The sequence below is a fragment of the Notamacropus eugenii genome, chromosome X, assembly GCF_028372415.1.
Source record: "Notamacropus eugenii isolate mMacEug1 chromosome X, mMacEug1.pri_v2, whole genome shotgun sequence".
NCBI lineage: Eukaryota > Metazoa > Chordata > Mammalia > Diprotodontia > Macropodidae > Notamacropus > Notamacropus eugenii.
The window spans coordinates 32,704,889-32,716,363 of NC_092879.1; the positions used below are offsets into that span (position 1 = coordinate 32,704,889).

An 11,475-nucleotide genomic window follows, 5' to 3' on the forward strand; every position below is an offset into this window, starting at 1 on the left:
CACACTCAGTTGTAGTCTTATTTAGGGTGCAGGGGAGGGAGCAAAAAATAAACTCAAAATTGCACAGCAGAAAACAAAGGAAAACCACTGGGGAAGTAAAGAGGGGCAACTTTGAAAGCAATGTGGAGTAGTTATTATATAGGTTTCCTTTAAATGGAAATTTATTGTTTTATACTGAATCATCTCTTATTGTCTGCTCTGTATGTGGCAATGTTTTTGTTTTTCTTTTCTCACTTTATATTCAATTGTAAAATAAAAAAAAATTACAAAAAAAAAGAATTTTAGCCCATGTTACTGCTCCTTCCTGGTTAATTAGAGAGAATGGAATTAAATAAAATCTTAAATTTATGCAATGAAGTGAGTACTGAATTCCTTCGGAGTCTATATGAATTCAGATTAAATTATCAGCATCATAATTATCTACTAAACTCTTCATCATATCAAAAGTCATCTAATGCAGGATAAGACATCATAGCAGTGGAGTTACCATTGAGCTGATTTTGTGGTTGGTTGGATAGAGTATTACTGTTTCCCAACCAAAAGAGTCAAAAATTTTAAGAAAAGGAGAGGATTCTGGGAAAATAGGAGAGTAGGTCAGAAGTCTTCAGGTTCTCCAAATTTCCTCCACCAAAAAAGACAGAACTCACTTCAGGGTGAACATAGAGCAGCAAAAAAAACAAAACAAAAGCCAGGTAAAGCAATTATCTTTCTAAGATGACATGAGAAGACCCCAGGAAAGACCTGATCTCCAGGGGTAGAGGTCTGTTCTAAGTGAACTGAATATACCTCCAGGTCAACTCTTTGGAATCAACAAACAAGGCCTGGGGTCAACTGGGTTGGGAGGCAGCCTCAGACTCAGGAATTTACACCCCATGGTCAGTGTGGGGATTGGAAGGCTGAGTAGGAGAAGATTGAAGGACCTTCCGCTGTCAAGGCTGTGCTGACCAGCCTCAGTCCTGGGCTGTGGGTTTGAGGGTAGGGGGAAGGAACTAGCTCATGGCTGTTGAATGTGGTAGTGGAGGGCTGGGGACCCTGCTGGCTGTGGGCAATTGAAGGAGAACAGAGTCCCTGGTTTCAGTTCCAGGGCAGAGAGGACAGTTGAAGTTTGCAGCCACCAAAGGGACTACAGAGAGTAAGAGCATTTGCAGCACAGTATGAATGGGGGCCCTGGCCTTGGCTTAGAAATACAGAGGTGTATCCAAGATTAGGCCCTGGGGTAGAGCCCTGAAAATAACAGTAAGAAGAACCTGAGGCCTTGGCATCATTCCCCATACCTTGGGACTAGAATTATTTTAATGATAATGAGCCACTAAAAATAAAATAAAGCGATATAAAAATAATGAGTAAGCAAAAGATAAAGAAGCACCCCTAGATAGCTACTATGGGGATAGCAAAGATCTGAGTTTATATTCTGAGGAAGATAGTGCAGTTTAAAAAGACACTGCTTTTTCAAAGAGAAATGTCAAATGGTCAAAACCCCAAAAGGTGTTCTTAGAAGAACTTAAAAAAGACTTTAAAAATCAAATAAAAGACATCGAGGAAAAATTGAAAAAAAAAATAAGAGCAATTCAAGAAAATTATGAAAAGAGAGTCAACCAGCTAGAAAAAGAGAATAAAAAATTTAGAAAATCATTTCTTGAAAACTGGAAATAATAAAAGAAAATCAAGAGAATGAATAAATAGAAGAGAATGTGAAACATCTCATCAGAAAAAACAATAGATCTGGAGAACAGAAGGAGGAGACATGATGTAAGAATTGTTGGACTACCTGAAAGATATGGTAAAAAAGAGCCTTGATACAATATTATAAGAAATTATCAAGGAAAATTGCCCCAAAGTCCTAGAACAAGAAGGTGTTAATAGAATTTTAAATATAGTCCAGTCAGGACAGGTGTCTAACCTGTGAATACCTGGAGTCACACAAAGCAGTTCCAGGAAACAAGTAATGGGAACAACTGTGTTAAATTAGAGAAATAATAATAATGTAGTATTCCAGTCACTATTTTAAGCACTTTACAATCATGATATCATTTTGATCTCACAACAACCATTATCATTTTTCTCTTTACAAATCAAGAAGCTGGGGCAAACAGAGATAAAATAGCTTGCAATAGATTACATAGCTAATACATTTCTGCAACTGGAACAGAAAAGGATGGGCTTATGAAAAGCAAAGGCTGGTTGGCTTCCCCATCTCTTATTGCCACGCTAGGTGCTTCCAGGGGCACCTGGATTCTTCCAGGTGACAATTGAGTGGGGCTTGCTGAAGACTGGCCCTGACCTGGAGGCACTGACTGGGATTGGATGTGTGTGGCAGAAGGCACTGCCATGGGGCTAGAGTGACTGGTGCCAAGACATTCCCATTCTTGGTACTTCCTGGTGGTAGGGCTCAGGGAATTCTGGCTTTGGGGTCTGACCCATGCCCAAGGTCAGGGGCTGGCTTTGGGGAGATACTGGAGCAGGATGTGTGGGGCACTGCTGTGGCTGCTGCCCCCCCATGAGGTGGGCCAACGCTAATTCAAGTTTCCCTACAATTCTCCAGCATTCTCTTTTCTTTATCTGATCTGAGATGAGAAGGGTTAACAGAGGGACATAGGTTGTAATGGTCTTGTTAGTAATCCCCATAACTGAGATATACCCATGATTCCAGGGGAGGGGAATGGGTCATACTGAGTGATCTTGGTTGTGGAGAGGGTCCCTCAGTACTTTCTAGAGTGTTTTCCCCTTTTTAGCATCTCTGCTAGCCTTTATTTAAAGGGGACCATATTTTCCTTTTCTAATGGTGAACAGAAGACTTGAGGACAAAATAGGAAGTCAAGGAAGGGTTAACAAGAGGTTGTTATTTACCTATTTTTTTCCTACTCTATTTTTGCGATTTTTACCAACTAGTATTCCTTCATTGCTCTAGAACAATAAATCTATCAATCTTGCCAATTACTTTTAAAATTTTTGAAAGAGTCATCCTTATTTTTCCTTAAAATGAATTTTACAATGCAGTACCACAAAATATGTCAAGATACTTCAGAAGGGGGTTAGTTACTGGACTTACCCCAAAGTCTCAAGAGTTTTCTCCTTCAATCTTAAAATGATTAATTTCCAAACTCCTTAATGATGAATCTCAAAACTTCCAGAATTGGTTAAGATGTTTTTAGCAATTCCACAACTTTAATTATATAACTGTATTCCTCTAGCCCCAACTTGGCCAGTGTTGGGACCATAGAATAAAATGTCTTATGGGCTTTTCCTCCTTTCTTATAACCTAATCTCTCATGGAAAGCCTAAGGGGGGGAGTTATTATAGTTAATAAATCTTTCCCAGTGTTCTTTCTTGCTACAGCCCTTAGAAGTTTTTCTGGCTGGCTACATTTTTAAATCTTTCAAGGTAACAGAATCTATCTCACAGCACAAACATGACACAGACATTCTGCACTTTACAATGACACTGATAAGGCAGATACAAATGGAAAAACGAAGAGCACACATTCCATAGCCAGATATGCAATTAAAAGAGAAGAGTGTAAATGACTAGACACACAGAGAAAAAGAAAAAAAAGGTGCACCTCACCAACTTGCAGTTAATTATTAATTTTAACTGGTTACACACACACATAAAACCAAATGCATATGTAATTATTACACAAATAAAATATGACATGTTCTGCAAATAAAAATAAAAAACCCAAAGGCATGCAAAAAAAATGCCAATCAATGTGCAGAAGAACAGGAAAAAAGCAGGGTTTATCAGAATGATCTGGGTCAACAAAAGGGCTGTGGAATATTCCTCACAATGAAAAGCCAAAGTCGATCAAGGGCAAGCTAGAGACAGTGGACTCAGCGGAAGGTGGGGGGGGGGGGGTTGTCAGACTTTGGAGAAACAAATATTCAGTGGTGTCTAGTCCACCCCCCCACTGGTAGAAGAAGGTCCATTTGGCCCTGTTCCATGTCAAATGCCATTTCTGATACCAATTAATGTCAACTGTATTGTAACTGGTCCCTAACCTGTGGGTGGACAGAGCTAAATGAACAGAGAAGGCTTGAGACAGGAGAGTCAGGACACAAACAGAAGTTTAATTAATTTCAGAATGAGGAAAATGACATTTGCAAACAGAAGTCTCTCTCTCTCCCCACCCCTCCAATGAAGGAGGGCTTAACATACTGGAATAAAGGTAGATCTTATATGCTGCTTGGACTGGCAGTTGAGTGTGTTATTCCCTCCTTAAGTCAAATCCCTTGAGAGTAAGGCTCACTTATTCCTTTTCATCTCCCCCTCTTCCCCTCCATTGTAAAAGCTCTTTCTTGCCTCTTTTATGTGAGATGATTTGTTACATTCTACCTCTTCCTTTCTCTTTCTCCTAGTACATTCCATTCAGCAGAAAATTTTATTTTTTAGGTATTCTCCATTCATATTCAGCTCACCCTGTGCCCTCTGTCCATGTCTATATATGTATATATATATACACATGTACATATACATACCTACACAGATATGATACACATATACATACATAGCCATATACACTACATACTGCCCTAATACTGAAAAAGGTCTCATGAGTTACAAATAACATTTTTCCATGGAAGAATGTAAACAGTTCAACTTTAATGAGTTCCTTAAGGCTTCTCTTTGCTGTTTACCTTTTCATGTTTCTCTTGATTCTTGTATTTCAAAGTCAAATTTTCTATTCAGCTCTGTTCTTTACAACAAGAATGCTTGGAAGTCCTCTATTTCATTGAAATTCCATCTTGGTTTTAATCCTATTTCCTTTGATCTCTGGAGTATCATATTCCAAGCCCTTCCATTCCTTAGTGTAGAAGCTGCTAAATCCTGTGTTATCCTGATTGTATTTCCACAATACTTGAATTGTTTCTTTCTGGCTGCTTGGAATATTTTCTCCCTAACCTGGGAACTCTGGAATTTTGCTACAATATTCCGGGAAGCTTTTCTTTTGGGATCTCTTTCAGGGGGTGATCTGTGAATTCTTTCCATTTCTATTTTACCCTCGGGGTCTAGAATATCAGGGCATTTTCCTTGATAATTTCTTGGAAGATGATGTCCTTAGTTACTCCTTAATACTGAAAAATCAACTTTATAATGTAGAAACTTTTACTCCTCATTTTTGCTTCTTGTATTGAGAATTTGACTCATTACTACTGACTCCCAAATTTTGCCAATTTGACATCCTAATTTTTCAATTAATTATAGCAATTTGATTCCCTAATTCTGAAGGTCTAATTTTTATAATTTAACATCCTAATTTTGACAATTTCTCCCCCTTATTTTGACTTTCTAATTTTGAATCCTTAATTTTTAAATTTACTTTCTTAATACTGACTCCTTAATTCAGAAATTTTGACTTTTTAATTTAGAAATTTTGACTCCCTAATATTGATATTTAATTTTGCCAATTTGACTCCCTAGTTTTAAAATTTTTAACAATTTGATTAATTTGAATTTTAAAATTTTAACACTGTAATTTGACAATTTTTGACAAATTCACTCTCATATTAATTTTATAATTTAAATAATCAATTTTTATAATCTGTCCCCTTAAAATTGACATTCCAGTTCTGTTAACTTTGGCTTTTTAATATAGAAACTTAATTCTCTGATATTCTCTAATTTTGACAAATTAACTCTTTAAGTATGACTGCCAAATTTTGACCCTTTGAATCCTTAATATTTACTTTCTAATTTTGACTTCCTAATTTTAACCTAATTTCATCTCCTTAATTTAGATTGACTAAATTTTACCATTTGAATCCTTAATTTTTTAAATTTTCAGGTTTTGATTTGGTAATTTTAATCCTTAATTTTTTTACAATGTCATACCCTAACTTAGACTTCCTAAATATGAGGATTTGACTCTATAACACCGACTTCCTACTTCTGGCAAATTGACTCTCTAAGTGCATTTTGTAATTTTGACCATTTGACTTGGACTACTTTATTATAAAATGGAATAAAATGTTTTACAAATGAACTATTTTATCATGAAAATTTGGCTTCCTTATTTAGACAATTTGATTCCCTAATTATAGTTGCATAGTTTTAACAGTTTGAATCACTAGTACTGACTTTTTAATTTTAACAATTTTATTTCCTAATGTTAAAATTCATTTAAACAGTTGGTTTCTCCAATGCTGATTTTCTTGGTCTCTTATAATTTTGCTGGCTTCACCTTGCCCAATTTTAACTTTCAAAGTGTTATTTTCTTCCTTAAGACTCTGGATCTCCTTTTCTATTTGATTGATTTTCCTTTCATAATCTTCTTGTTTTTTTGGATTATTCTTTTTTTTTAGTTTTTTTCAGATTTTTCAAATAATTTTAATTTTTAAAAATTACAATTGTATATAAATTTCACAACTCATTAATGAGCAGGCATCAATAGCAAAGCCAGTCAATAACAAATAAAGTACCATGTAAGTACCATACGAAACAAAAACCACCGTAAAAGAATTAGGGACTTTTAAAAATGAAATATTTTAGTAACAAATGAAATAATCCAATACTGTGCTGAATCCTGGAATGGACTTTTGCTGGTCAAGAATATTTACAGGCTTTTAAAAAGCTGCCCAACTTTGTAGAAATATGAATGCTTATTAATTATTATGACAAATCTTTAAAGTTACTTTCTAAATGCTGAGGAAACAAGAGAAGCATATGAATGAATCTTGGCAGTCCAGACAATATTGACTCTAGATCATCATCTCTTGGGGAAAAAAAGCAAAAATTAAAGTTAAGAGAAACTTTTCCTACACTTTGCCCAGAAACTTCAAGGCTTCCTCATTTTTTCTTCCTATTCTAACAAACCAGTAGTAGTCTACATGTGATCCTCCTGGATTCTTTTAACAAGCATAAACCTTTATCCTCTTGTATCAAAGTTTCTGGGGACCCCAGAATCACTTACTTCCCAAGAATGTAAGTCAAGACCAAGCCACAATATTTTGATAATGGATTCCTTATATGACACTTCTTAATTTCAATATTCTATAAAGCAGTATAATTAAAGAATGGGGTATCTAACATTAAGAATTTCACTCAATTAAGTCAATAAAGTTTTAATGGTTCATGCAAACATAACCTTGTAACAAATCTTTTTTCCTAACTGCAAAGAAGAGTAATTGGCTTGATGGATTTCCAGTAGCAATTTTTAGAGCAAGCACAGTAATGCTTAACAGAGTGATGACCTGGCTTTACACAGGGAGAAAGTCCACAGTGGATCAATGACTTATCAATTTTGAACAGGTAAAAGGAATGTAAATATGTCACAATTTAAAGTGATTTTATATTAAGTATTAACTTTCCTGCGACTAAAAGCTACTCAGATTTATTAAGCAAACTTTCACCTTTACACTTAAATCTTTAAACATCAAAATCCTTGCTAACCCACCAAGAATTTCACAGAAATAACCATAAGCTCTATTTTTTATGAATCCCCATCCTCAAAAGCTACTGAAGAAATACTTAAGTTTCCCTAATTGCTCCTCTCCAAGTTCCATTAATGTGTTTGTCATAGGTAACCTCTCTGCCTTGAGGTTTGATTATCTTCTTTGAAGGAACTCGTTTTTTATCTCCCTCCTTTTTCTTTTTTTCTGGCTTTGTTTTATTTTTGTCTTTACTTCCTCCTTTGCCAGGGTACACCTGCTCCTCCAACGTTACATCAGCACATCTCTCTTGGCTTATCAAAAAGTCCTTGATCTCCCAAGCATAGCTCCCATCTCGGAGCATGAAGATAGCACGATCTGACCCAGCAATAAACCTTTGTACATCATAATTGGCATAGAAAAAACTCCCTTGCCATAAGCTGGTTATTTCTTCAGTCTCCTTTTCTGTAGGATTTCCGGATATTGTTGCAAACATCATAAGCGTTTTTCCCTTTTTTGTCATTTTCAATATGCTCTCTGGCTTGCCTGGATCAAATTGAGAGAAATCTATTGTTGCTGAAGGTCTTTTATGTTCAGGAAGGTCCCCTTCTTGTATATCATCATCTTTGTCCCACTGCTCCAACAGTCGCGCCATGTCCGCATCGTTGTAATCGCGAATGTCTTTCTTCTTCCGAGAGTGAGGCAGCTTGGCTGTGGCCTTCGTGTCCTCGCCCGCCTCGACCAGGCACAGAAGCAGATCTGAGGTGCAGAGAAAGGCCAGCGCCAACAGCAGCCACCTGGAGGTCGCCATTTTCTCGTAGGTTTCTTTTTTTTAATTTAGTTTTTCCTCCTTCTGTCATTTGATTTTTAAAGTCTTTTTAAATATCTTCTATGAATTCTTTCTGGGCAAGTGACCATTGACATTACTCTTTGGGGGTTTCTTTACTTCAATATCCTCCTCTGAAGATGAACCCCAGTCTTCTCTATTCCCATAATAGCTTTTGATGGTTGGATTCTTTCTCCTTTGCCTGTGCATTTTTTTGTGCCAAAAGCTTACTTTTTGTAATCACCTCTAGCACTGAGGTATGAGGGATAGTGCATCTTGCCCCAAATCTTCAGTTCTCCCCTCTATTCTGGAACCAAAGCCAAACAAACTTCCAACCTCCTGTAAATGCCCCAAGCCAGCCCAGTTCATGTTCTTTCTCCCCGCACCGCTCCTCCCAGCACATCTAGATCTGGCGTTTCTTGTCAGCAGAGCTTCCCTAGATCTTCCTGGGCTCAGACAGTCAACTTCCCTCACTATCCCCGGGGTAAAAGTCCCTTTGGCTTGGGCAGAGACAACCTCTCAAATGATTAATCCCAGGGTTTAATGCTTGTTGTTTAAGCAGTTTGCCACTTGTTAAAAGCAGACCCTAGCCTTGAGGAATTTGCTCTTCACAGGGACCAAACCTTGGCCTGGGATTTTTCTTCTGATTTTCTCAAATTGTCTCAGGAAGACCCCGTATACTTATTTATTTTTATTCACACCTTGTTCACCCTATGGTGCCATTTTATCTCTTTGGGGGAGAGGGATCTTAAGAGTTTGGAATTTTCTGACATCTTCCATCATCTTCCCAGAATCCTCTCCCTAATTTTCTAATTTTTACAATTTTACACCCTATTTTTGACTTCCCAATTCTGACAATTTGACTCCCTCATTTTGGCTTTCTAATTTTGAAACCTGAATTTTATGATTTGACCCTCTACTGACTCCTTAATTTTGAAAAGCTGACCCTAATTTTTTAATTTAGAAATTTTCAATCCCTAATATTGACTTTTAAATGTTGACAGTTTGACTCCTTATTGCTTTTACTTAATTTTAACATTTGGTTCCCTAATTTTGAATTTTTTACAATTTGAAACCATAATTTTTACTTCCTAATTTTTGATAACTTCACCCCCTTCTTTTGGCATTCTAATCTTGATCATCTCATTTTGATTCCCTAAGTTTTACAGTTTGACTGTCTAACTACTACTTTTAGATTCTGAAAATTTGAATTTTTAATTTGGAAATTTGGACTCCCTTATTTTGACGTAAGTTTGACAATGACTCATTAGTCTTGACTCCTTAGTTTTGAGAGATTTACTACTTTATTTTTAAAATTTTAACAATTTGATTCCTGAATTTTGGAGTTCTAATTTTTACATTTTGTCACCATAATTTTGACTTCTTAATTTTACAATTTAACTTTTCTGTTTTAAATCTTTAATTTTTATAATATGACTCCCTAATACTGACTCCTTAATTCTAAATGTTTGACGTTTTATAGAAATTTTAACTCCCTAGTATTGACTGTCAAATTTTAACAAATTGACTCTCCAATTTTTCTTGAGGTCAGGGTTGGGAGAGCAGGTTCAGAGGTAAAAGAATTCACTTAGATGATTTTCTCCTAACCAACGGGAGCTTTATTGACACAAAAGCAGCAAGCTATCTATCCTGGGAAGAAGTACTGGCAATTTGCAGAGGGACAGGTGCTTGTTTTCTACAAGAGTGGGATAGGAGAGACAGGAGAAAATTTATGACCCAGGATGAGGGAGGCAGGGAATTTTGTGGTTCAGGATAAGGGGGAAGGGGGCGGAGCCAAGATGGCAGAGTAGAAAGACGCACATACGCTACCTCCGAACCCACTGCCCATAAAATACCTGTAGAGAAAAGAACCACTGGCGAATTCTGGAGCAGCAGAAGCCACAGAATGGAGCGGACGAGATTTCTGCTCCAGAGAGCCTGAAAACCTCTCGCAAAAGGTCCCTCGCGCCCCGGACCCGGAGCAGAGCCCAGCCCTGCCTCGGCGGCACAGCGCCGAAAGGAGCAGATCCAAGCAGGCTTCAGGGACAGAATCTCTAGCAGCTGCGTGGGTCCCTCCACCCATAGGTGACAAGGGTCGGTGAGAGGGTGTCTTTGGCGGGTTGAGAGGGGAGTGGGGTGCCCCCATAGCTCAGGCCCCCTCGGGAGGTGGCAGCGGAGGTGGGAGCAGACCAGGGCTCCTCAAGCAGACAGGAGCCTGGATCCATTGTTGAAGGTCTCTGCATAAACCCCCTGAGGGAACTGAGCCCATGAGGCGGCCCTGCCCTGACTTGAGCACCTGAACTTAATCTCACACTGAATAGCAGCCCCGCCCCCGCCCAAAGCCCTGAGGCTGGGAAGCAGCATTTGAATCTCAGACCCCAAGTGCTGGCTGGGTGGATCTGGAGGTGAGGTGGGGGTGGAGAGGACACTCAGAAGTCAAGTCACTGGCTGGGAAAATGCCCAGAAAAGGGAAAAAAAATAAGACTATAGAAGGTTACTTTCTTGGTGAACAGGCATTTCCTCCCTTCCTTTCTGATGAGGAAGAACAATGCTTACCATCAGGAAAAAACGCAGAAGTCAAGGCTTCTGTATCCCAGCCCACCCAATGGGCTCAGGCCATGGAAGAGCTCAAAAAGGATTTTGAAAATCAGGATAAGGGGCAAATATTATAATATTTCAAGATAAGGAGAAGAGACTTTAGGATGCCTTTCATGTTAGAGAATAAACTAGGGAAAAACAACTCTTAACCCTCATCACTTTGACTTCCTGATTTTGACCATTTGTCTCCTTAAATTTGGTTGCCTAAATTTTACAATTTGACTGCCTAATTGTTTATTTAGTTTTCAGCTTTTAATTCCATAATTTTAATTCTCAACTTTTGCAATTTCATATCCTAATTTTGGCTTTCTAAATTTGAAATTTTGATTCTATAATATTGACTACATAATTTTGACAATTTGACTCCCTGGCATTAACCCTATAATTTTGACTTTCTGATTTTGACTATTTGACTATTTAATATGGAATTCTTTATTTTAAAATTTTAGCTTCCTTATTTGCATGGTTTGACCTGCTAATTTTGGCCTTGTATTTTTTATTTCCTTAATTTTGAAAATTTACTCATCCAGATTTCCTAATTTTGACAATTGGACTCCCTCATTTTGAGTTGCAAATTTTGAATCCCTAATTTCTACAATTTGTCTCCCTAACATTGACTTTTTAATTCTGAAAAATCAACTTTTCAATTTAGAATTTTGGATTTCCTTTTGACTCTTTAATTTTGAC

General features: G+C 37.4%; 1 pseudogene; it reads right to left on the minus strand.

Moving 5' to 3' along the window:
- Positions 1-4,047: 4,047 nt before the first annotated feature.
- Positions 4,048-8,654, minus strand: LOC140515298 (LRP chaperone MESD pseudogene; annotated as a pseudogene).
- Between the last annotated feature and the right edge of the window lie 2,821 nt (positions 8,655-11,475).